The sequence below is a fragment of the Lissotriton vulgaris genome, chromosome 8, assembly GCF_964263255.1.
Source record: "Lissotriton vulgaris chromosome 8, aLisVul1.2, whole genome shotgun sequence".
Classification (NCBI taxonomy): domain Eukaryota; kingdom Metazoa; phylum Chordata; class Amphibia; order Caudata; family Salamandridae; genus Lissotriton; species Lissotriton vulgaris.
The window spans coordinates 287,600,632-287,626,337 of NC_141696.1; the positions used below are offsets into that span (position 1 = coordinate 287,600,632).

Here is a 25,706-nt window from a genome sequence, read left to right on the forward strand (position 1 = left end):
TGAAATGGGAGGTGCGATTAATTCCTGGACCCCGTGGCATGCACCTCAAAGTGCCTGCCACAAGGTGCAGGGATCAACATCCAACCGGAGGTCGTGCACCAAAGGTCCTGCTGAGGGCCCCCATGCACGCTTTACAACATGGTTTCCATGTCGGACAGGCTGTCATGGTAACCATGTCGGAAACGATGATTGAAATTGTGTGTGTAGGTGAATGTTAAACTCGTCCTGAGGCGGAAAGCTGGGACTCTGTCTAATTGCTGTGCTGTTTTTATACTCGCCGTATTTTAAAACTTGTTTGCACAACTAGCTCGACTCATTGATTTAATTGTCCCCGATCTGCCTTCATATCGCCGCACCTCTAGCGGTTATATTGCTCCCCATAACCGGAACTTTCTCGTTTATCTCAGGGCTGATTGAGTTGCCATCCCTGCCTGAACTTACCTCCAGCAGCCGATTGGACGCTGCCTGGGGGGTCGCCATCTTGCGTGAGGAGCTGGGACAGGGACACCAGTCTAGCGCTAGGCCCCTCCCACCCTCCCGCCCTCGGCCACTACAAAAAGCTCTCACTCCCTCACCTCAATGATTGAAATTGTGTGTGTAGGTGAATGTTAAACTCGTCCTGAAGCGGAAAGCCGGGACTCTGTCTAATTGCTGTGCTGTTTTTATATTCGCAGTATTTTAAAACTTGTTTGCACAACTAGCTCGACTCATTGATTTAATTTTCCCCGATCTGCCTTCATATCGCCGCACCTCTAGCGGTTATATTGCTCCCCATAACCGTAACTTTCTCGGTTATCTCAGGGCTGATTGAGTTGCCATCCCTGCCTGACCTTACCTCCAGCAGCTGATTGGATGCTGCCTGGGGGGTCGCCATCTTGCGTGAGGAGCTGGGACAGGGACACCAGTCTAGCGCTAGGCCCCTCCCACCCTCCCGCCCTCGGCAACTACAAAAAGCTCTCACTCCCTCACCTCAATGATTGAAATTGTGTGTGTAGGTGAATGTTAAACTCGTCCTGAGGTGGAAAGCCGGGACTCTGTCTAATTGCTGTGCTGTTTTTATACTCGCAGTATTTTAAAACTTGTTTGCACAACTAGCTCGACTCATTGATTTAATTGTCCCCGATCTGCCTTCATATCGCCGCACCTCTAGCGGTTATATTGCTCCCCATAACCGGAACTTTCTCGGTTATCTCAGGGCTGATTGAGTTGCCATCCCTGCCTGACCTTACCTCCAGCAGCCGATTGGACGCTGCCTGGGGGGTCGCCATCTTGCGTGAGGAGCTGGGACAGGGACACCAGTCTAGCGCTAGGCCCCTCCCACCCTCCCGCCCTAGGCCACTACAAAATGGAGCTCTTACCCTGGAGGCGCAGCGGACGGGCGCAGCGGGCGCGCCGGCGGCCCGCCGAAGGCGCGCCAAAGCAAGCCCGTCTTCGCCCGTCTGCGCCCGCCCGGGCCCAGGGGCCAGGAACCCTGGCCAATTCATCTCCTACTCAGCAACTGCACTCAGGGAATTGCTGTGAAACAGTGAAGGTATCGGATCCTACATCTGACCAGCCCGGATCTCAACAAGAGGAAAAAACAGAACAAGGTGGCTGGACAGGATTATTCACAAAACCATTCCCCATGGTTTTGTGAATAATCCTGTTCAGCCACCTTGTTCTGTTTTTTCCTCAGGGAATTGCAGCATCCTACCCCTCTGCTACCGCCAGGTGTGTCTGAACGCACTGCGCTGCTGGACATCTCTAAATTTCCACCGGGACCCCATACCCGAACTGTCCACAGGACCAGCCACCCCCACTCTACAGCGCTCCCACAGGCATCAAGCACTGATACACATCACCGAGTGCTTTATCTCAACACTCGCTCCATGGTGAAACACCAGCTCGACCTATTCCTCCTGCTCACTACGGATAGACCCGATGCTTTGCTACTGACCGAGACATGGCTCACCCCGGACTCCCATCTGGACATCCTAGCCGCCCTTCCACCAGACTATTACATCCTCAATGTCAATCGCCCTTTGAACCGCCCTGGAGGCGGTGTAGTGGCTATTATTCATAAAAAATTCAGATTTCTCACTTCCGCTTCACTTACCTTACCTGGGACAGATAACATAGTTATCAGCCTAGAAACTGAAGGTGGTGCTCTCGCACTTGTATTACTCTATCGTCCCCCCCTCTCGATGCCATCCTTTCCTTTATCCTTGAGTGAACAGGTAGCTGACCTGCTCACTCACAACTCGAGAATCGCCATATTTGGCGACTTCAATTACTGGTACGACAACGACCTTGCAGGGCCTCATGCTACGGAGCTTTTTGAAACCCTGACCAGTCTAAACCTTAGACAACACATCACCTTACCTACCCACATCAAAGGCCACATTCTTGATCACGTCTGGACCCACAACCTTGCTCTGTCTCGCCCTAATATCTCCCCCTGTCTCTGGTCAGATCATCACCTGATAGAGGTTACCATCACCATCAAAGGGAGCATTAAGGCCCCTACCCTTCCTGGTGGACAATGTCGTAAATGGAACTCCTATGACTCCCAGGGGTTTCTCGACTGTGTAGCCAACACCCGTCCCACCATTAACCTAGCATCTGATATCGACTCTATGGAAGATGTAATTACCACCTGGCTGCAAGCGGCCAGCTAAAAATTTGCCCCCCTCACCAGATTCGCTCACATTAGGTATGGCAATTCCCATCGCTGGTTCTCGGAGGAACTTAAAGCTCAAAAATTGAAGTTACGCCACCTTGAACGCAAATGGAGACGGGGTTACTCCACGGAGAACCGCACAGAGTACGTGAGGGCCCGCAACAAATATAAAAATGCTATTATTAAAGCTAAGGCCTCACACATCTCTGAAAGAATCGACTCAGCCTGTAACAAATCCAAAGAAATCTTTAAAATCATGAATGATTTCTCTTCCGATCTACTTCCCTCCCAGGCTCCAACCCAAGACACTTGTAATGCGCTTAATACTTATTTCATTCAGAAAATCGCTGACATCAAGAACGCCATCTCTCCTTCCACTCCCTCTAGTTCCTCTGACTCTTCCCCTCTCAACCCCTGCACCTTTTCTCAGTTCCCAGCTATCACTTCCAGTACTCTTACTGAGCTCACTACTCGCATTAAATCGGGTTCTCCCAAGGACTGTTGCCCCCCCGGTCCTTAGGGCAGTCTTCTCAGCTTTACCCGACAGCATCCTTCCCCTCCTGAACACCTCCCTAGGTACTGGTACGGTCCCCTCTACGTTAAAACAGGCCATACTGGTTCCCCTCCTAAAAAAAGCCGGAGCCGACCCTGCCAATTCTGCCAATTAAAGGCCCATCTCCCTTCTACCTTACACCTCTAAACTGCTGGAGGCCCATGTGACAACTTGCTTGTCGGCATTTATAGAAAGCTCTGGTTTCCTGGTACCTAACCAGGCAGGCTTCAGGCCAGCTCACTCTACCGAGGCAGTTATCCTAAAAGTCATTGACACTCTTCGGGAGAATGCCGACAGGGGGTCCCCACAGGCACTTGTCCTTCTGGATCTCTCAGCCGCGTTCGACACGGTGGACCATGACATCCTTCTCCACTGTGTCGGACAAGCAGGCATCCAGGGCACTGCACGGGATTGGATTAAGTCCTTCCTTTCTGGCAGAGTGCAAACAGTCCATCTAGGCCCCTTCACTGCAACCCAGGTACCCACCACCTGTGGAGTTCCCCAGGGATCCTCCCTCTCTCCCTTACTTTTTAATTTATACATCCGCCCGTTAATTCACTCACTCAGTAACTGGAACTGCACTGTCCTCAATTACGCAGACGACATGCAGATTATCTTTCCTTTAGACACCCCGGATGCCGCATCTAACTTCCAGGCAGTAATGCTGCACATCCAACAGTGGATGATCTCTAACCAGCTTAAATTAAATCCGGAAAAAACGGAACTCATCCTGCCTGGCACTAGCTCGGCACACTGGGGACCTCAATTCTGGCCAGTCGAGCTGGGCACTGCCCCTACTCCGTCAAGTGCAGTAAAAAGTCTGGGCGTCACCATTGACAATGACCTCTCCCTTAAAACCCACGTCGGAGCCATCATCTCTGCCAGCATGTTCCAGATACGTAAAATCCGAAAAATTTCTCATCTGCTTTCCCACGAGGCCCTGGTGCAAATCGTCATTTCCCTCGTCCTCTCCTGCCTCGACTTCTCCAACTCCCTTCACTGGGGCCTACCCAGGTCCCTGCTTCACCGCCTCCAGATGGTGCAGAACCAGGCAGCAAGACTCATCTGTAAAGTCCCTAAATGGCAATCTGCTAGACCCCTCCTGGCCAAGCTGCACTGGCTGCCCATTGAACAAAGGGCTGCCTTCAAAATTGGATGCCTAATCTACAAAGCCCGGCACACCAAATGCCCGGCCTTCCTGAAATCCCTCATTACTCCACACTGTCCGACTCGCAACCTCCGTTCTGCCCATCTCCACCTTCTCACCATCCCAGCGATCAAGTTAAAAAGACTGGGTGTCCGGAGATTCAGCTTCCTGGCACCCAAGCTATGGAACTCCATCCCCCTACATATCAAAACCTCTGACACCTTGCTGAGTTTCAGAAAGAGCTTAAAGGCCTGGCTCTTCTCGATCTCTTACTAGCTTTCAGTCCTACCCCAAACTCAATTTTAGTGCCAGGAAACCTCCGGCGTCAGTGCGCTCTATAAATTCAGCTTAACATTGTAATGTCAAGGGTGGAAAGGCCCGCCCTTGAGATTAATAGCCGGCTTCCAACTGGCAGATGGGCTCTCCAAGCCTGTCGGAACCCTGCCAGAATGACCGGCTGGTATCCTTTACGACTCTCTCCATCCAAATGAGGCAGTCGGAAAGGAAACTAAGATGCCTATTATGATGCAGCCTGTACGGGCCACATCATAATCGGCCTCAATGTGTTAACAATAATAGAAATATTTGTGGTGCTCACAGTTCTGGTTTCATTAGTAAAAGTTTTATTTTATAGTTGTCTACCTATTGTAGCACACTTTTTGAAAAATATATTATGGTGGTTTTACTTCATACTTTCTTGAGTGTATCATTATCTATATGCAAGGACAAGGTCCATTTCCTCGTCATCCCTGAGAAATTTATTTATTTATTTATTTATTTTTTGCACTTATAATGCGCACAGATACCCACAAAGGGTTTCCCGGCGCAAAGGAGGTGAGAGCTGAGAAAGAGAGTCTGACATTGTGTTCCAAGTGAAAAATGACAATTTTCACTGTTGGAACTAATGTAAAACCATGGGAAACAACTTCCAACAGATTGTTAGAAAATGTTATTTATTGCCAAAAAATCTTGTTTTTTTTCTGAAAAAAACATATATTTATTTCTATTTTTCCAAATTGTCACTTTTTCAACTATTTGTAAATTAATTTTAAAATGATAAAAACATGGAGTTTTCTATAAAATAAAGTGTATCATAGTAATCATTTATTCATAATAATTGTGATCTAAAATTGAAATATGTGTCTTTTAAAATGTCTGCTTAAAATCTCATGGTTGTGTTTATTTTACAGTGTTAAAATAAATTTCAGTTTGTTTGTAAAAATGAATACTCTGACATTAAAATTATCACCTAGTTATTAATACACTACCTCGCCCATTACCCCATATACCTTGCATCCTGTCCCTAAAGGTGATTGTAGCAGCACTTTAAAAAAATATTTAATTGGAATGATAAATGTGTTTTTATACAGCTAGTACTTAACACTTAGGTATTAAATGTAACACATGGGTATTAATGTACTGTCCCACCCATTACCAATATATACCAAACATTACGTTCCTGCAGGGTGTATTGGAGCAAGTTCCAAGAATATTTACATTTATAAATAATATTACATTTAAATATATTTAATTTCCAAAAATTAATAGACTGGAACTAAAATGAATACCAGGTTATTAATCCACTTACCCATCCATCACCCCTATATACCTTGCATCACTTCCCTAATGGTGAGTGTAGTAGTAGTTTAAAAAAATTACATTTTAATCTAGGAATCGATACTCTGGCATTACAAATAATACATGGGTATTAATCCATCACATCGCTGATTACCCATAAATACTTTACACCAGTTCGCTAATGGTGAGTGTTGGAGCCGGTTCAAAAAAATATTTATACATAATATTACATTTAAATATATTTTAATTTCCCAAAATAAGTGCACAGGTATTACAATTAATTCCCTGCCCATTACTTTGCATGCTTTCCCTAAAGGGGAGTGCTACAGTTAAAAAAAGTGTAAATTTAATGATAAAATTAAATTTAAGTTCATGTTAACACTTACTAATAAATACTCCCGTATTAAAATGAATACTTTGGTATTAATACCCTTAATCATCCATTACTCCTATGTGCCTAACATCCCGCCCCAAAGGTGAGTTTTGAAGCAGTTTCAAACAATATTTATATATGATATTTATTTATATATAATATTTAATTGAGATATATCCGCAAAATTAATACACTAGTATTCAAAATAATGCCTCGATATTAGTACACTACCCCACCCATTACCACTGTATCTCCTACATCCAGTTCCTAAAGCTGAGTGTAGAAGTACTTTTGCAAAATAATTTAAGTTTAATGATAAAAGTAAATGTAAATATATGTAAAGACCTAGTAATATTAATACTCTGGTATTTAAATTAATACCATGGTATGCATACACTGCTCTACCCATTACCCCTATTTTTATTGCATTCGGTCCCTAATGGCGAGTGTTGTAGTACTTAAAAAAATATTTAAATTTATAAATACAGTTTAAAGTAACCCTGATTGGTGAACTCCGCTCCGTTTGCAGAGTTTTTCTTTCTTCATTTGTGCTCATCAAGGTCAAGTTGGCGAACGAGGAAAATCCACCTTCCAGCAAGAATTTTTCCTCGCTTGTGCCGCCAAGGTCTAGTTGGCAAGCTCGAGCGAGGAAAATCAACCTCCAGGCGTGATTACACAACACGGACGGTCAGATTTCTCAATGCGAGTGGTCGCGGCAGATCGTGACCACTCGCGTTGAGAAATCTTCCCTTCTCGCTGAGAAGCTGCAGCTCGAGTAGAAAATCTACTCGAGCAGCAGAAGGGAAGCTGCACCCTCTTGCGCTGTTCATGGTGCTGTTCGCAATGATGTTACAGAGAGGGGCAAACACCTGGCACCCAAAATCACTGAGCACGGCATGACCCTAACGCTCTCCGCCGCTCACGGAACTCTGCGTATCGCTGCAGATTTATTTTGTCACTTTGTAGCATAACTCTGCGAACTCCACCCAGCTTTAGTTTAAAGCCTATTAATACACAGCTTTTAAAATGAATACTCTGGCATTAATATTTCCTAATTTCCTTTCATCTCATCCCTAAATGTGAGTTTTACAAGACCTTCAAAAAATGTAAGTATTAAGATGAAATCACATTATAATATATTTAAACCCCCAGTAATTAATTTGTAGGTGTTTAAAGTGACATCTGGGTATTGATACACTTCCCCACCCATTACCCCTTTTTCCCTTGCATCTCGTCCATAACCGTGTGTTGCAGCACTTAAAAAAAGATTTCTGTGTAATGATAAAACTATTTGAATATATATATAAACACCTAGTAATTAATACCTGGGTATTAATACACAACCCTACTTTCACTTTTGTCTGCACCAAGACACACAGGCTGCAATGGCAGACTTGCTAGGTGAGGGGTTCTTTAGGTTGGCATAATTCATGCTTTAGCTCTTATGGACCCTCTTTAGTACCTCAGGCCCCAGGTACCAGGGGTACCACTTACTAGGGACTTATAAGAGTGCTAAATGTTTTGCTAATTGGGGGAAATAATTGTAAATTTTTAGGGAAAGAATACTGGTACAGGGTACCTGGTTAGCAGGAACCCAGTACACATCAGTCAAAGTTGATCAAATACAAGGCAAAAAGGAGGGGGCTACTACAACAGAAACCTAGTTTCCAACAGTTTTCCATTGTTGCCCCTGCACTTAGGGGGTCATTCCGACTGCGAAAGGACTGCCACCCCCAGCCATGCGGTGGCGGTCCTTCCGCCATCAGACCGCTAATTTCCCCCGCCACATTACGATGGCGGGGGATCCAGACTGCGACCATGGCGGACGGAAAGACTGTTCGCCACAGAACCGCCACAGGCAATCAGACCGATTGCCTGGCGGAGAGGTCTGCATGCATAAAATAGGTGGTGGTGCCTAGCAGACACCGTTCACCATGTTGTGATGCAGGCTGTGAGCCAGCCTTTCCATGACAGCGACACCGTCATGAAAAGGCTGGTGGAGATCCTGCTCGGGGCCCATTGCAGGCCCCCAATGGGGGGTGTATGTGCACTAGGAGTACCACTGGGGGGGTACCCATGGTACCCCCTACATTTCGGTGCACTAAGTGGCAGGCACTGTGTGGCGCCTGCCACATAGTGCACTGTAATGCATAACATGCATCTTTAACATTGAGGCGGGTGCTGCTGTCAGCAGGAGCTGCTGCAATGTTAAAAAAGCAAGATGCGACCACCATGATGGCAGTCACATCCTAATGTGGTGTGTGGAACCGCCGCATGTATTGCAGATGGTCCCGGTCACCACCACGATGGCGGACGGACTCCAGTCCGTCCGCCATCGTGATCGGCCCCTAAGTTGGCAGTAAGTTGACTTTCCTCAGATAGCTTGCTGAGGAGGCGGACCTTTGGGATAGCACCAGAGTCTCCAAGAAGGTATATGGGGGGTGACACCCACATAGGTGGTCAGGGTTTTCAACAGAAGTAAGTGGGAGGAGAAAAAAACTAAAAGCGAGGATTTCTCAAAAGGCCCCAGAAATAATTCCCATGGGAGTAGAGGTAACCATTTCCAGTCTGATTCTAAAAATGAGTTCCTTAACCATAATACAAGGATGGTTGCACCCCAATGTATAGAGTGCTACTAATATGGACACAACAAGGGCGACACCAAATGTCCCATAAGGGCACATCCCTCTACCTGTGGGCAGACACAAGGGTTGTCAAGTATATGGTAGGGAAGGAGGTAGTCCCAGTTATGTTTAGGGACAGGCAGATGTGACACTTGTTTCCCTGGGTGATAGAGAAATAGTGTCAAAAGCACACATGTATTCAAATACTTCCAGGTATAGACAATGGGTCACCATTAATGTGCCATGGGTGGCGGGTCTGTGAGACACAGAAGCCAGCATGACAAATTCAAAATGTCAGCTGTTGTCTGCAGAACAGGTCCTAACAAACAATTTCACCAAGTCCTAGTCGCAGGCAGCTGCTAGAACCATCAACATTGGCTCTGGTTCCCTTTGAGTGGGGGGAGGGTCTTAGGTTCGCATGTCAATGTTGTTAACATACAATTCCCCAGCCATGCCTTCTGTGGTAAATAAAATTACCTGGACATTTTTCTATACATTAATAACAATAAGGATAGCTCATATAATGAGAGGCAGAGTCCGTGCTATCTGAGTCAAAAGGGCTTTATTTCAATGGCTCGAGCCAGGGGAGAATCTGGTTCCATCACCACTAAGGTTCAGGAAGGGATATCTAACGTTTTATTAACATCACACATTATATATAGTAAAACCACATAATTGCAAAGAATACGGTAGGCGTAACACTCCAGGCGGAGCAAGTGAAAAGAGAGAGATAAGAACACATAGGCGTAAAAGAAGGCGTGTAAAGAGGCGCACCCTATCCACGTACCTATGTCCCATGTATGTCCATGTTATCATGTAATTCCCTTCCTTTACATCTCATAATGATGCCCCTGCATTTTCGTCTAATGTTAGCATGTCAGTTATTAGGCCTTCCATGAATGAAACGTTAATTCTACACTAAGGCCTACGTTGCCAATGCATTTACATGGTACACGTTTAAATATCGCGAAGCACACGTTTTTGTGGCCCAGCCGAGCCAGGCCCTGAATTCAGGCTCCGAGCCTCTTCTGTCTCTGAAAGCTGTAGTTTAGGTATGCATCCCTGACCTCTCCCTTACTCCTTGCCCAGCTGAGAGGTGCCCGGCCTGGCCTGCCTGCCTGCCAAGACGGTATTTTGCCTACAGTTATCTGCTCAGCCTCCGCAAAAACACATTCCAGTCTAGTGAAATAGATAAACACTTTCCGCCTGCAGAGCATAGGGCCTAGCCTTCCTGTCTCCATGCAAGTGATTTACTGAACCCATTGCTATAGTAGGCCCATGGCCCCCACGCAATGCACGAAGAAATATATGCACACACTAGCAGTTAGTGATGAGCGACTTCTGCTCGAGAGACCTTTACTTCAGACAATACATCCTCCAAACACAAGATATCAGATATGCCAAAAGTGCAGGTCGTTCTGACATCTCAGACTCCAGGCTCCTCTTCTAGTGCTAAAGTCAACCCCCCAGCTCTCCCCAGTTACTCATCAATTTCACGTCACGATCAGTTGCGCGCACATGTAGGGTAACGGTTTCTGCTGACCCTGCAGATCTCCTCTATGCATCCACCCACCTATGACACTCCTATGACTCATCAAGTGAACACCCACGTGTACGCCTCTTTACACGCCTTCTTTTACGCCTATGTGTTCTTATCTCTCTCTTTTCACTTGCTCCGCCTGGAGTGTTACGCCTACCGCATTCATTGCAATTATGTGGTTTTACTATATATAATGTGTGATGTTAATAAAACGTTAGATATCCCTTCCTGAACCTTAGTGGTGATGGAACCACATTCTCCCCTGGCTCGAGCCATTGAAATAAAGCCCTTTTGACTCAGATAGCACGGACTCTGCCTCTCATTATATGAGCTATCCTTATTGTTATTAATGTATAGAAAATGTCCAGGTAATTTTATTTACCACATAATTCTGGCGCCCGAATACGGACTAGTCCCCTTCCCCACGCGCCGGCGATGTAAGCGCAGCCCCCTGACCCCTTCTACAGCCGTGACGTACCCATTCTGTGCACATCCGCGGGTTTTCCTGCTAACTCCCTCAGGCCCACGGAGGAGACGGTTGTATGACAAACCATTGCGCGCAATCGCATCGCGGCACTTTACATCGCAGCCACGACATCGCATCGGCCGTTACAGCGGCCATTATTTCGTCGCAAGCATTTGCGCCGCAAATGCGGCAATTCCATTGGATCGCGTGTCACATCGGCGATTTAACATCACGCGACATGACAACGCGATGTGTTCTCAAGAGGGGCCCCGGTTACCGTCACCACTTCATTCCGTGGTATCGCACAGTTCCAGACCATTTCTAATTAATGATTGATATGGTTCAAAATATTGAAGTGAGTTGATGTTCACATATTTCACATGTAATTTCTCTCATTCCTTAAGGTTATGGTAATATTTTTTGTACTGTATTCATTGTATTTTTTTATACTTCAAACTAATAAATATCTCTGAACAATAAAATCCAACAAAACCACACAAATTGTGCACAGCAGTTCCTCACTAACGTAGACAGCTGGGGAGTTCCTAGATAAAATTCATTTGTGGTACTCTGTTGACCCATCTCCAGGAGTGACAGATTATTATATCATTTTGCGTTTTCACTTCTCAGCTTTCTCACACAGGCAGTGCTTTCAATCTTTGTGAAACATGGTCCACCAAAGACGGTTTGTACCCTGACCTCCTTTAGTAATCTCTGCACCCAACAAAATAAGGTGGAACTTGGCCTCTTGAGTGGGATCAACATCTGATGAGCTCCATCACATCACTGCCTCGCACTTCTGGTTATTTCTCACCACACATGCTGTCGGCCTCTACTCCAGGGGTGTCAATGAGGTGTTAATGGGATCCTGGTTTATTGCAGGCACACATGAGCCCAGGCTGAGCAGGATCATCAATAACACCTTTTGCTTTTACAATATCGAGGGAAGCAACACTATTAGCATTTGATGTGACTCCAGCAGCTGCTTCAGCATGCTTTGAAATCAGAATTATGTTTGGAAATGTTTCCTGAACCAAGGAGGTACATAGACCTATTATTATTGGCAATGTGCGATGAGAAGATCGAATTTAAGTTTTGGATGTTTTCCCTGAGTTTTAGAATTGTAGCCCTGTTGTTGTTAGTAATGAAGCCCAGAAAGTCCACAGGGATAAAGAGATTTTTAAAATTCACAGGAAAATCGAGACCGAGTAATTTTTTATTTTGTTTGAATTCTGTATGAGTGTCTGACATGCACCTCACAAATGATACCGTGACACAGCTGGTTCCATAGTATGAAAACCAAGAAGGAGAAAGTGGGTGTTGAAGCTGAAGTATACTTTCATAATAATCAGGCTTTCAGCTTTTTCTGAAAAATAAAGTAGTTCAATGTATTGCTCAGTTCCATAGGGAAGGCATTTCACTTAGGGTATCTGCCATTACAGTACCTCTTGATTCGGGAGAGAGAGAATGATGGATAGTAGGTCGGTAATGATCTTCATCTTCTGGCTTGCCTGTAGGTGAGGCACAAGCCTTTATGAACGCTCAGTCAGAAGTGCCTTCCCTAATCTAGCCATGAGACAACCAAGGCAGTCACAGCTATGCTATGGCGAGGTAATGTGAAGCACAACAAAACCATAAATAGTTGGTTAAGTTGAAATAAAGAGGCCGATGTGAGGGCAGTGTTTCGATAACAAAACAGACAGGTGAGTCAAACATTAAACCAAGGTTGCGCACCACTTGGAGTGGTTTAGGACAGGACTGTAATTTCTCCTCCAGCCACAGGGTCAAATACTACACCTTCTCTCTGTCTTCAGCTAACATCACTTCAGTCTTGTCAGAAGATTCTCACTGCCATATCCAGCTGACTCATGAGAGGCATCCAATGCTGAGACATCTACAAGATATCGCTGAGACACAAAATCGGGCTCACCCACTGGTGTGAAGAAAGACACTATGGGGATCAGCATTTGATGAAGCAGCACAGGGTAGTAGACAGATGGAAGTGAAATACAGTTTCCACCCTCCTTAGGGGAAGAAGTCAAAGAAAAGAACTGCAGAAGTAGTGTACATTTCAGAATTGTGAAGTAGGCATCCTGCTGATCTAAGCCAGCCATTTAACATAGGACCTGCAATGACAAAAACATTTAATTTTGAAGGGTTGTTGTGGCACCCAAGGGTCCTTATCTTGACTATTGTCTGGAGGTCTTCTTCTTCCTCACCTCTATAATGTTGGTTACAACTAGTACGTGTGCAAGGTAAACTCATCTCCCTCCTCTTCCGTGAGAGTTCTAACTCCTCATCAACCAGCTTTCTCTTTTTGTACGAGTGAAAGTTATCCGCCAGACACCTTTTTTCTTCCCTACCAGGAGCATATATAACTTACAAAGTGCCAAATGTGCATGTGACTTCTGTCTGCTCTTTCTTACAGATTATAGTTCCACCTGATCAATCAACTACATTTTGTTACCTGGAGGGGAAAATGCCTGAACCTGATTTTATTTACAGTATTCATGGATTGACAGTAAATTTGTGCCACTTGTACAAGAAACCAGTTATCCTATCCTTCACCCACTTTTAACTGAAGGAAATAACACACCTGGAAAGTTCAAATAGCCAGGACACTGAAACACCCCAGGGGCTCTATTAGACATTGATCTGTCACACATCCCCATGTTGGGACGAAGATGAAGGTCTGCTTAGGTTCAAATATTTGGCTGGAGAGGATGCTCTAATGATGGGGCCTTTAGAAAGGTGGGCCATAGTAGCAGCCTTTGTTGACACTCGCCCAGCTTAACACGTGTGACTGTGAACAGAACCTGTGGATGCGGTTGTGAGCCTGGGTCAAGGAGGGGAACATTAACGTATTTTGGCCAACCATCCACCCACCAACCATCCACCCACCCATCCATCCATCCACCCATCCCACCCACCCATCCACCCATCCCAGCCACCCATCCATCCATCCACCCACCCATCCACCGACCCACCCATCCATCCACCCACCCATGTCACCACCAACCCATGCATCCATCCATCCATCCACCCATCCATCCACCCACCCACCCATCCATCCACCCACCTATGTCACCACCAACCCATGCATCCATCCATCCATCCATCCACCCATCCACCCACCTATCCATCCATCCATCCACCCATCCACCCACCTATCCGTCCACCCACCCATGTCACCATCAACCCATGCATCCATCCATCCACCCATCCACCCACCCACCCATCCATCCATGCACCCATCCATCCACCCACCCACCCATCCATCCACCCACCCATGTCACCACCAACCCATGCATCCACCCATCCATCCATCCACCCATCCACCCACCCATCCATCCATCCACCCACCCATCCACACACCCATCCATCCACCCACCCATGTCACCACCAACCCATGCATCCATCCATCCATCCACCCATCCACCCACCCATCCATCCATCCACCCACCCATCCACCCACCCATGTCACCACTAACCCATGCATCCATCCATCCATCCATCCACCCATCCACCCACCCATCCATCCACCCACCCACCCATGTCACCACCAACCTATGCATCCATCCATCCATCCATCCATCCACCAATCCATCCACCCACCCATGTCACCACCAACCCATGCATCCATCCACCCACCCATCCACCCACTCATCCATCCACCCACCCATGTCACAACCCACCCATGTCACCACCAACCCATGCATCCATCCATCCATCCATCCACCCATCCACCCATCCACCCACCCATGTGACCACCAACCCATGCATCCATCCATCCATCCATCCATCCATCCACCCATCCCACCCACCCATCCATCCATCTACCCACCAATCCATCCATCCACCCACCCACCCACCCATCCATCCATCCATCCACTGACCCATCCATCCAATCCACTACCATCCATCCACCCATCCCACCCACCCACCCATCCATCCATCCACCCATCCACCCATCCATCCACCCATGCCACCCATGCACCCACCAGATATACTGATATGAGGGGATGTCGCACACCTTGACCCGAACCGCATCTTCAAAAAAGGAGGTGGAATGTGCGTGATAAATAAAGTTCCCATCAAATTTTGTTGTAAAAAATAAGTATATGAAAAAAAAGAAGTATATAATGTTGTTATGAGTGGAGGATTGCAGGCACGAACCGTGTCTGTCAGCACCAAAGTCAGTCTATGTTTCCGTTAGACCACATGTTGTTGCAGTGACTGACGTTGATGTTTTGCTTATTGAAATAAACATATTTCCAAATATGCACCGCTTTGCTTGTTTCTGTTTATGCTTCCCGTTTTTCATGTGCTCGCTGCTTCCCGTTTTTAATGTGCTCGCTTTACGCTTTTTTGGTAAGTAAGTTTATGTGATTGTGCGCATATTGCTTGTGCGCATATTGCTTAAATAAACATTCTTCTAATGATGCTTAAATAAACATTGTTATTGGAAATTACCTCCGTCAGTGTTCTTTACAATGATGCTTAAATATGAATGCGATGTCAATGATGCTTAAAAAAACAAATAAACATCGTTTTTAAATAAACACATTTCCAAATATGCACCGCTTTGCTTGTTTCTGTTTATGCTCGGCGTTTTTAATGTCTATTGAAATTACCCTCTGTTGCACGTCAGTTTATGGCATTGTGCTTAAATAAACATTCTTCTAATGATGCTTAAATAAACATTGTTTTGTAATCATATTTCCAAATATGCACCGTTTTTACGCTGCTTTTTTGGTAAGTAAGGATGCTTAAAATAACACTGTCATGTTATTCGCTCGCTTCCCAGTCAATTCGATGTCATCGCTAACGATGTATCAGCTAATGCGATGTACTTGCATGCGTCCTAATGACATGCAAGGTAATGACGGGCACGATGTAATTGCCGCGTTGCAATGTCAGCGCGATGCGATGTATGCGATGTATCCGATGTAAGGGGTGCTTCCCGGAGGAGACGGAGACTGCGACCAGGCATCCGCACGAGGCGGTGAGGATTGCGGACCATCCCGACCAGAGCTGAAGACGAGAGAGCAAGGTCTGAGGTATCCAGAGGCCCACCTGTTCCGCAGCAAGAAGCCGTAGCAGTCTAGTCCTGTATCGAGTTTCCGAGGCCTTCAGTTTTGCTTCCCGGTGAGTACCGTTGTTGGGAACGCATATAGACGGGTTCATTTATTTGAGCCCGGTCAAGACGGGTCTGGGTACACAGACCCGGTAAAGACGTGTCCATTTAGGTGGATGCGGTATGACATGTCTCTTTATGAGACCGGTATGACTGTACTGTTCTAGCAGTGCATCCAGTATAGTTATGTATTTTAGGATTTTTTAAATTGTGTTATTCTATGTACTAGTTAGTGTCTGTTTCTAATGTTTTAATGTCGTGTCGTGTTTTAATGTCGTGGTATGAATGATTGTTTGCAGTCTATTATTGTGCCTATTGTGTTTTCGTTCAAGCTAGTTTAAACATGCCGCTGTTTTCGAAATTACGTCAGATAGGAACCAGGAAAGGGATACTCGAAGAGGCAGTTCCTGTCCCGCCTAGGGACACTCCCGGACATTTTATGTATCACAAACATGGCCTAGATGCCATACTGTACTTAGATTTATGGGTAGATTACACGAAGGGTCTGGAAGAGAAATATAGATGGCCTGTCTCAGGGACATGGGATGCTGATTGCATCATGAGAGTAGAGGAAGCGCTGTGGAAAAAGAAAGCTAGACAATCCCAGAAAAATGCCATAGAGTTGTGGCGTAAGGAAGCGCATAGAAGAACAGAGAAAGAAATTCAGAAGGCAGAGAGAAGTAGGGAAGCATCAGAAAAAGCCAAAGAAAAGGAACTACTAGAAGAAGGTGAACGGGTAAAAGCAGAACAATTAGACAGACAAAGAAATGCCCTTATTACAGGCTTGTATCCCCTCCTCGCCGAGGGCCTACCTAAAGTGACCCTGGAAGTACCCAGTAACTTGCCGCCACCACTGATCCCGACTAAACTCCGTAGTCATAAACAGACCGCAGCGGACATTTTTCTTTCCTCCTATTTAGATAACGCTGCTCCAGAATATGTAAATGTAAATACACCTCCTACTAATCCTCCTCCTAATCCTCCTGCCACCGACTCTACCAATCCTTTTCACACAGCACCCGTAGTACAAGATCAACTCGCATTACCAGCGACAACGCTGACAGCGACAGCGCTGCCAGTAAAAGCCGATTCAAGCCTAGGCGACTCAAGTCTAGGAGCAGCGGGAGGAGGCCCCTCCACCCCACCACCATTAAAACGATCATCACTACGAGATTTAGCACTACAACACACGCCAAAACCAGCGACATACGCAACCCTTAGACAGTTCCTTACTGATTGTATATATGATCCAGTACCAGGTGAGGGTCCAATGCTCATATACTCAATACGATTAAGACGCGTTGCAGACTATTTGATTACTTTACCAGACATGAGAGGCCACTTAGATAAAATATACCACTTCATCAGAACGGGGGAGGGACCTGAAAGTATACACGAGGCCATGGCACATAGAAAAGTGGAGCTACAACGTATGCTCTTACAGTTTTTGATTAATTGTTTGATCAGGGAACGGGACCAGCCAAATGAAGAAGTAACTAAAGGTATGATAACTTGGAGTGACAACATAGCGATCGGTAAACATGATAAACAGAGTTGTGTAGAAGCAATGTACAAGAAAATTCGTAAAGAAATTCTTGAGATACACAAGAGAGAACAAGCCGAGAGGGAAGCCGAGAAAGGGGACGACGAAGTCTCAGAGGACGATGATATAGAAACAGAGGACACAAGTAAAATACATTACGTAGGAAGGGCAAGACCGTTTGATAGACCCATACGCCTAGAATACAAGAAATGTTCCCTCTCTCCAATACCAGAACGATATTCCCTTGAACACATATTCCAAGCCACTGAACATGCACTGAAAAAACGAGTAGGGAGTAGCGAACTTAGTACTATACACGAACAGGAACTAGCCCGGTCAGCAGTTCAATGGGCTTGTAATTCTAACATATATAAGGATGATATAGTAGCACAAACATTTTTGAGTCTTCCCCCAGAAGAACAGCGTCTAGCTGGTATGTACATAATTCAACATCTCATCACACTGTACGAGAGTCAGCATTCTGATCCAGGTCCCTTGTATAAATTATTGGACGATTTACTCCTAGAAAGATGGAGAGGCCTGGGCACCGAATTAATTAATGTCATTCTAGATCAACGACATAAATACTTGACTTTCCTGACCCCACACATGATTCCTGCCCCTCACTGAGAAAGAAAGACATTTTACATAGACAGACAGAATCCCCTACGAGAGGTTCATCCCGTTAGAACTACAGGGGGTGAGATTGAACGAGTATACGTTTACACGCCCTTAACGAAAATGGAATTGTTGGAAATGAAAAAATTACTGCCCTGTCATGATAAAGATCCAGCAGGGTTCCACAGGACAATGGATTCCTCAGTACGCACATCTAGCCAAACCACTCATACAGTTAACTACACAGGAGGCAGCGACTGCGACTGTCCTCCCCTGGACTCAGGAACATACACTTGCTTTTGATGAACTGAAGAAAGCTCTATGTCAAGCACCTGTTCTAGCGACACCATATTACAGTAAACCTTTTACACTTTTTGTCACTGAACGCGATGGCACAGCATTATCTGTTCTCACACAAGATCAGGCAGGAAAACACAAGTCTTGTGCTTACTTTTCTAGTACACTGGACCCAGTGGCCCAGGCTCTGCCTGCGTGCCTAAAATCTGTTGCAGCAACAGCTCTAGCAATCAGACAAAGCGATTCCATAGTGTTAGGACATCCCCTGACAGTACAGGTTCCACACTCAGTGGAAGTTCTCCTGAACCGGACACAGACACAACACCTGACCATAGCAAGACTGACAGAATACGAACTGACATTGTTTCAGCCACACATAGAGATCAGACGTTGTAATATATTGAACCCTGCAACACTTTTACCTTCAAGCACAGCAGACCCTGTACCACATGACGGTGTGGAAGTAGTTAACACAGTGACGAAACCAAGACAAGACTTGACAGACATTGCATTGCCCGACCCAGACCTGACACTTTATGTGGATGTTTCATGTATGAGAACAAGCACAGGAGAGTTAGTGGCCGCATATGCAGTGACCACTGATACTGAAGTCATAGAAACACATCGAATTGACACCCTGTCAGCCCAAGCAGCAGAGCTCATTGCTCTGACCCAAGCCTGTATACGAGCCAAGAACCTGAAAGTAAACATATACACAGATTCACAGTACGCATTCGGAGTCGTTCACGACTTCGGTGTCCTCTGGCAAGAGAGAGGTTTTCTGACATCCCATGGGGCCAAAATACAGCACGGTCCCCTCATTCAAGCCCTGTTAGACAACCAAATGTCCCATAAGGTACTTTCCTCAGATAGCTTGCTGAGGAGGCGGACCTTTGGGATAGCACCAGAGTCTCCAAGAAGGTATATGGGGGGTGACACCCACATAGGTGGTCAGGGTTTTCAACAGAAGTAAGTGGGAGGAGAAAAAAACTAAAAGCGAGGATTTCTCAAAAGGCCCCAAAAATAATTCCCATGGGAGTAGAGGTAACCAGTTCCAGTCTGATTCTGAAAATGAGTTCCTTAACCATAATACAAGGATGGTTGCACCCCAATGTACAGAGTGCTACTAATATGGACACAACAAGGGCGACACCAAATGTCCCATAAGGGCACACCCCTCTACCTGTGGGCAGACACAAGGGTTGTCAAGTATGTGGTAGGGAAGGAGGTAGTCCCAGTTATGTTTAGGGACAGGCAGATGTGACACTTGTTTCCCTGGGTGATAGAGAAATAGTGTCAAAAGCCCACATGTATTCAAATACTTCCAGGTATAGACAATGGGTCACCATTAATGTGCCATGGGTGGAGGGTCTGTGAGACACAGAAGCCAGCATGACAAATTCAAAATGTCGGCTGTTGTCTGCAGAACAGGTCCTAACAAACAATTTCACCAAGTCCTAGTCGCAGGCAGCTGCTAGAACCATCAACATTGGCTCTGGTTCCCTTTGAGTGGGGGGGAGGGTCTTAGGTTCGCATGTCAATGTTGTTAACATACAATTCCCCAGCCATGCCTTCCCTGGACCGGAAACAAGCTTCCCAGGACCGGTTTCTGGCATTACAGCCGCCTTCAGCCAGGCTTGCTTGAATCCAGTGGCAAGGTGAGCAAGGGACTCATGTCTGAGTGTACCCTGCCAACTTATGGCGAACAAAGCGGTACAAAAGGGGGTGGTGATGGACAGAGCATCTGAACCAATCAAACACTCACACCCAGCCAACAGATCTGTGTTTAATCCATCACCGTTCTTTAGCCCACTCTGTCACCCCAGTTCAGACATGGCCATATGCAAATCAGTCTGACCCTGTGCCTCATGGGAACAGTCCAGCCCGAACTGCCAAGCCATGCCTTCCCTGGACCGGAAACAAGCTTCCTAGGACCGGTTTCTGGCATTACATCCGTCTTCAGACAGGCTTGCTTGAATCCAGTGACAAAGTGAGCAAGGGACTCACGTCTGAGCATACCTTGCCAACTTATGGCGAACAAAGCGGTACAAAAGGGGGTGGTGATGGACGGAGCATCTGAACCAATCAAACACTCACACCCAGTCAACAGATCTGGGTTTAATCCATCACCGTTCTTTAGCCCACTCTGCCACCCCAGTTCAGACATGGCCATATGCAAATCAGTCTGACCCTGTGCCTCATGGGAACAGTCCAGCCCGAAATGCCAAGCCATGCCTTCCCTGGACCGGAAACAAGCTTCCTAGGACCGGTTTCTGGCATTACAGCCGTCTTCAGCCAGGCTTGCTTGAATCCAGTGGCAAAGTGAGCAAGGGACTCACGACTGAGCATACCCTGCCAACTTATGGCATACAAAGCGGTACAAAAGGGGGTGGTGATGGAAGGAGCATCTGAACCAATCAAACACTCACACTCAGTCAACAGATCTGGGTTTAATCCATCACCGTTCTTTAGCCCACTCTGCCACCCAGGTTCAGACATGGCCATATGCAAATCAGTTGGACCCTGTGCCTCATGGGAAGTTCTCTGTTCCACCGCACCTGCACTGAGGAACAGCTCCGCTGTAGCTAGCAGTTTAGTAATCACATAGAGAAACCAAGGGTCACTGTATCCGAAGTTCCAGGACTGCCCCAGCGTGGATACTTGCGGCTGAGGCGTTTTTGGGGACCCAGCGGGTGGTTTTTCATCTGCAAGCCAAGTTTGCCACTGGTTCTGCACCGTGTTCATAATGATGTCCAGGACCCAACAATTGGAAACAACGGAATGAGAGCAGAATTCCACCCGGCATGCTTTGAGAGGGGCATGGTGGGAGTTTGCTGGCGCAGCTACATTATCCTGAGTGACTCTGTTCCGCCCTACCAGGACAACCACCGATGGTAGAACATATGGGAGTCCTTACAGACAGTGGCTGCAAACTCTGTTTGGTAGCAGGCATCTGAAGAAGTCATTGAAGACGAAACGCGTCATGCCTATGCTTTACTTATATTAAATCTCCTACCTGGATCCCCACTGTGTCCCGCTGATTCTTTCTTCGGCTTGGATCTTTGTTTGCATATTTAGCGCGTCGGCCCATGACGCGCTAGAGGGACCCGCCTTGCAAAGTGGACAGAGACAATCAGGGCACCATTGCATCCTTGCAACTTCGTATATCCAGGGTACTGGAAGTTCTCTGTTCCACTGCACCTGCACTGAGGAACAGCTCCGCTGCAGCTAGCAGTTCGTGTAATCACACAGAGAAACCAAGGGTCACGGTATCCGAAGTTCCAGGACTGCCCCAGCGTGGATACTTGCAGCTGAGGTGTTTTTGGGGACCCAGCGGGTGGTTTTTCATTTGCAAGCCGAGTTTGCCACTGGTTCTGCACCGTGTTCATAATGATGTCCAGGACCCAACAATTGGAAACAAGGGAATGAGAGCAGAATTCCACCCGGCATGCTGTGAGAGGGGCATGTTGGGATCTGCAGTTTGCCGATGCAGCTACATTATCCTGAGTGACTCTGTTCCTCCCTACCAGGACAACCACCAATGGTAGAACATATGGGAGTACTTACAGAGCAGTGGCAGCAAACTCTGTTTGGTAGTAGGCATCTGAAGAAGTAATTTAAGACGAAACGCGTCATTCCTATGCTTTACTGATATTAAATCACCTACCTGGATCCCCGCTGTGTCCCTCTGATTCTTTCTTCGGCTTGGATCTTTATTTGCATATTGAGCGCGTCGCCCCGTGACGCGCTAGAGGACCCGCCTTGCAAAGCGGACAGAGACAATCAGGGCACCATTCCACCCTTGCTACTTGGTATATCCAGGGTACTGGAAGTTCTCTGTTTCACCGCACCTGCACTGAGGAACAGCTCAGTTTCAGCTAGCAGTTCGTGTAATCACACGGAGAAACCAAGGGTCACGTTATCCGAAGTTCCAGGACTGCCCCAGCATGGATACTTGCGGCTGAGGTGTTTTTAGGGACCCAGCGGGTAGTTTTTCATCTGCAAGCCGAGATTGCCACTGGTTCTGCACCGTGTTCATAATGATGTCTAGGACCCAACAATTGGAAACAAGGGAATGAGAGCAGAATTCCCCCGGCATGCTGTGAGAGGGGCATGCTGGGATCTGTAGTTTGCCGAAGCAGCTACATTATCCTGAGTGACTCTGTTCCGCCCTACCAGGACAACCACCAATGGTAGAACATATGGGAGTACTTACAGAGCAGTGGCAGCAAACTCTGTTTGGTAGCAGGCATCTGAAGAAGTCATCTAAGATAAAACGCGTCATGCCTATGCTTTATTGATATTAAATCACCTACCTGGATCCCCACTATGTCCCTATGATTCTTTCTTCGGCTTGGATCTTTGTTTGTATATATATATATATATATATATATATATATATATATATACTACTCAAGAGGTGGACAACCTGGAGCGACAATTTACACGCGGCAGTCCAGCCGCGGAGTATGCACCGCCCCGTTACCCTTGGGGGTCACGGAAGTGAAACAGCAGCCGTACATGGGATCGAGGACGGGCCCACTTGTGGGGTCCATACAGGACTTGATTGTGTGCTTTCCGCACCACACTTCCCATAATGCACAGTCTCATTGGAGCCTCCCATCGGCGGGTGTGTCATATGGAAATTGGAGAAGTGCGTCAGCGGGTGCGCACACCGCTTCCGTTAAAGCCCCTGAAGAGAAGCAGATGGAGCTTCAAAACGCGTCGGGCAGATCCATTACGGAGCGGCATCTGCAAGCCGATCCCCCTCCTCACCTACACATAAATTAAGCTGCTGCTCGTGTGCTACTCAAGAGGTGGACAACCTGGAGCGACAATATACATATATATATATATATATATATATATATATATATATATATATATATATATATATATATATATATATATATATATATATATATAAAAAAATGCAAGGATGGCGTGCTTCCGCCGCTTGTGCAGCGGGCGTTCGACAGGGTCGCCAGACCCTCGATATATCCAAATCCTGGCACCACAATCCTTTAGGAAGAACCAGAGTCAAAGCCCAAGTAGATTTTCAAGTGCTTAAAGATTTATTTTTGGCAGAAAAACAACCCTACGCGTTTCGAGGTACACCTACCTCTTGCTCAGGGGTGGAGTGTAATTCAAAGCGCCAAACTTTTAAAGTGACAGAATCATGTTTGCACATATCACGTGGTAATTGACATGAAGACAGACTAACGTGGTTACTTTGTTGCTACTGCTTTACATTTTGTTACAGCACGTATTTAGAAGTGACATATTTGGCCCATAAACAATGCGATAATTCCTATGTTCATTATGATGCCTCAAATTAAGATTAAACAATCAATATATATTTCAACCAAGACTGATAATGTCTCACACTTGGCGAATATGTTGTTATTGAGATCAGTGTCATTCAAAAGTCTTTGCCAGCCAAACATTAAAGCCTTCAAGATACTCATGTGTATTCTACACCATAGCGATCCGATCTGGCAATTTGACAGTTAAAGAGGGTGTACTTATCAGTTCACTATTTCGTAAAAAAACAGCGGCAACAGATGGCTAGACTTGAGAAAACTGGAGTCCAAATACATAATTAAGTACAACACAATCCAACCAGGGGGCCATAACCTCGGAGAAGAGTTAGCAATACATCTATATGATTGAATGCAATGATATATTCTTCAATTTTGTGAACTGTTTTTGCATATTGTGCCTGCATTTGAAACACATCAATGTGCGCTTTTTTAAATAATCACTTGTCACCACCTGCTGAGAATATCTGCGAACTTTTAACTGAGTTATTTTTTTGCACAAGCAAATCACATTAATATTTGTTATTAAAGACACTAATACTGAAATATACACGTTTTCCTTTTGTTACAGATTATGGATGCCTGCCCACTGGGGCTCGATGAAGAATGTGTTAAATAAGATCTGCACATCATTTCCTACTGTTTATGCCCACTGGGGCGTTACAGACTTTGTTGCAACCATGAATCATGGTTTAAAAAATTGCCAGATCGGATCGCTATGGTGTAGAATACACATGAGTATCTTGAAGGCTTTAATGTTTGGCTGGCAAAGACTTTTGAATGACACTGATCTCAATAACATCATATTCGCCAAGTGTGAGACATTATCAGTCTTGGTTGAAATATATATTGATTGTTTAATCTTAATTTGAGGCATCATAATGAACATAGGAATTATCGCATTGTTTATGGGCCAAATATGTCACTTCTAAATACGTGCTGTAACAAAATGTAAAGCAGTAGCAACAAAGTAACCACGTTAGTCTGTCTTCATGTCAATTACCACGTGATATGTGCAAACATGATTCTGTCACTTTAAAAGTTTGGCGCTTTGAATTACACTCCACCCGTGAGCAAGAGGTAGGCGTACCTCGAAACGCGTAGGGTTGTTTTTCTGCCAAAAATAAATCTTTAAGCACTTGAAAATCTACTTGGGCTTTGACTCTGGTTCTTCCTAAAGGATTGTGGTGCCAGGATTTGGATATATATATATATATATATATATATATATATATATATATATATATATATATATATATATATATATATATATATATAGATATATATATATATATATATATATATATATATATAGATATATAGATATATATATATATATATATATATTCACTGAAAAAACCATAGGTTTTACACACGTTATAGTTAGGAAATAGCATTTACATTACAATTAAGCTGCTGCTCGTGTGCTACTCAAGAGGTGGACAACCTGGAGCGACAATATATATATATATATATATATATATATATATATATATATATATATATATATATATATATATATATATATATATATATATATATATACATATAAGGACATATAAGTAGTGTTTGTTGCAGTCGCCTGAACATTGCAGGGCATCTGAGGAAGGCCGCCAGGCCGAAATGCATAATGCCGCAGATTCATTAAAGAGCGCTTCCACTGTCTCCCCTGTGTGGCCTCTGCTTCTTTGTGAGAGGAGGAGATTCGGTGAGATATCACGCGCGGATGCCAGGAACGCGCTACAGAGGTCCCGTTCTTCAAGGTTGGCCCGGGTCATACTGGTGATAAAACGTGCTCCGGCAAGTTTTTTCTTTGTCCAAGTTATTGGGAGACCCGGATCGCGCCACAC

The 25,706-nt window shown here is 45.6% G+C and overlaps 1 pseudogene; it reads left to right on the top strand.

The window, feature by feature from the left end:
• Positions 1 to 2,183: 2,183 nt before the first annotated feature.
• Positions 2,184 to 24,475, top strand: LOC147696976 (uncharacterized; annotated as a pseudogene).
• The last annotated feature ends 1,231 nt before the right edge of the window (positions 24,476 to 25,706 follow it).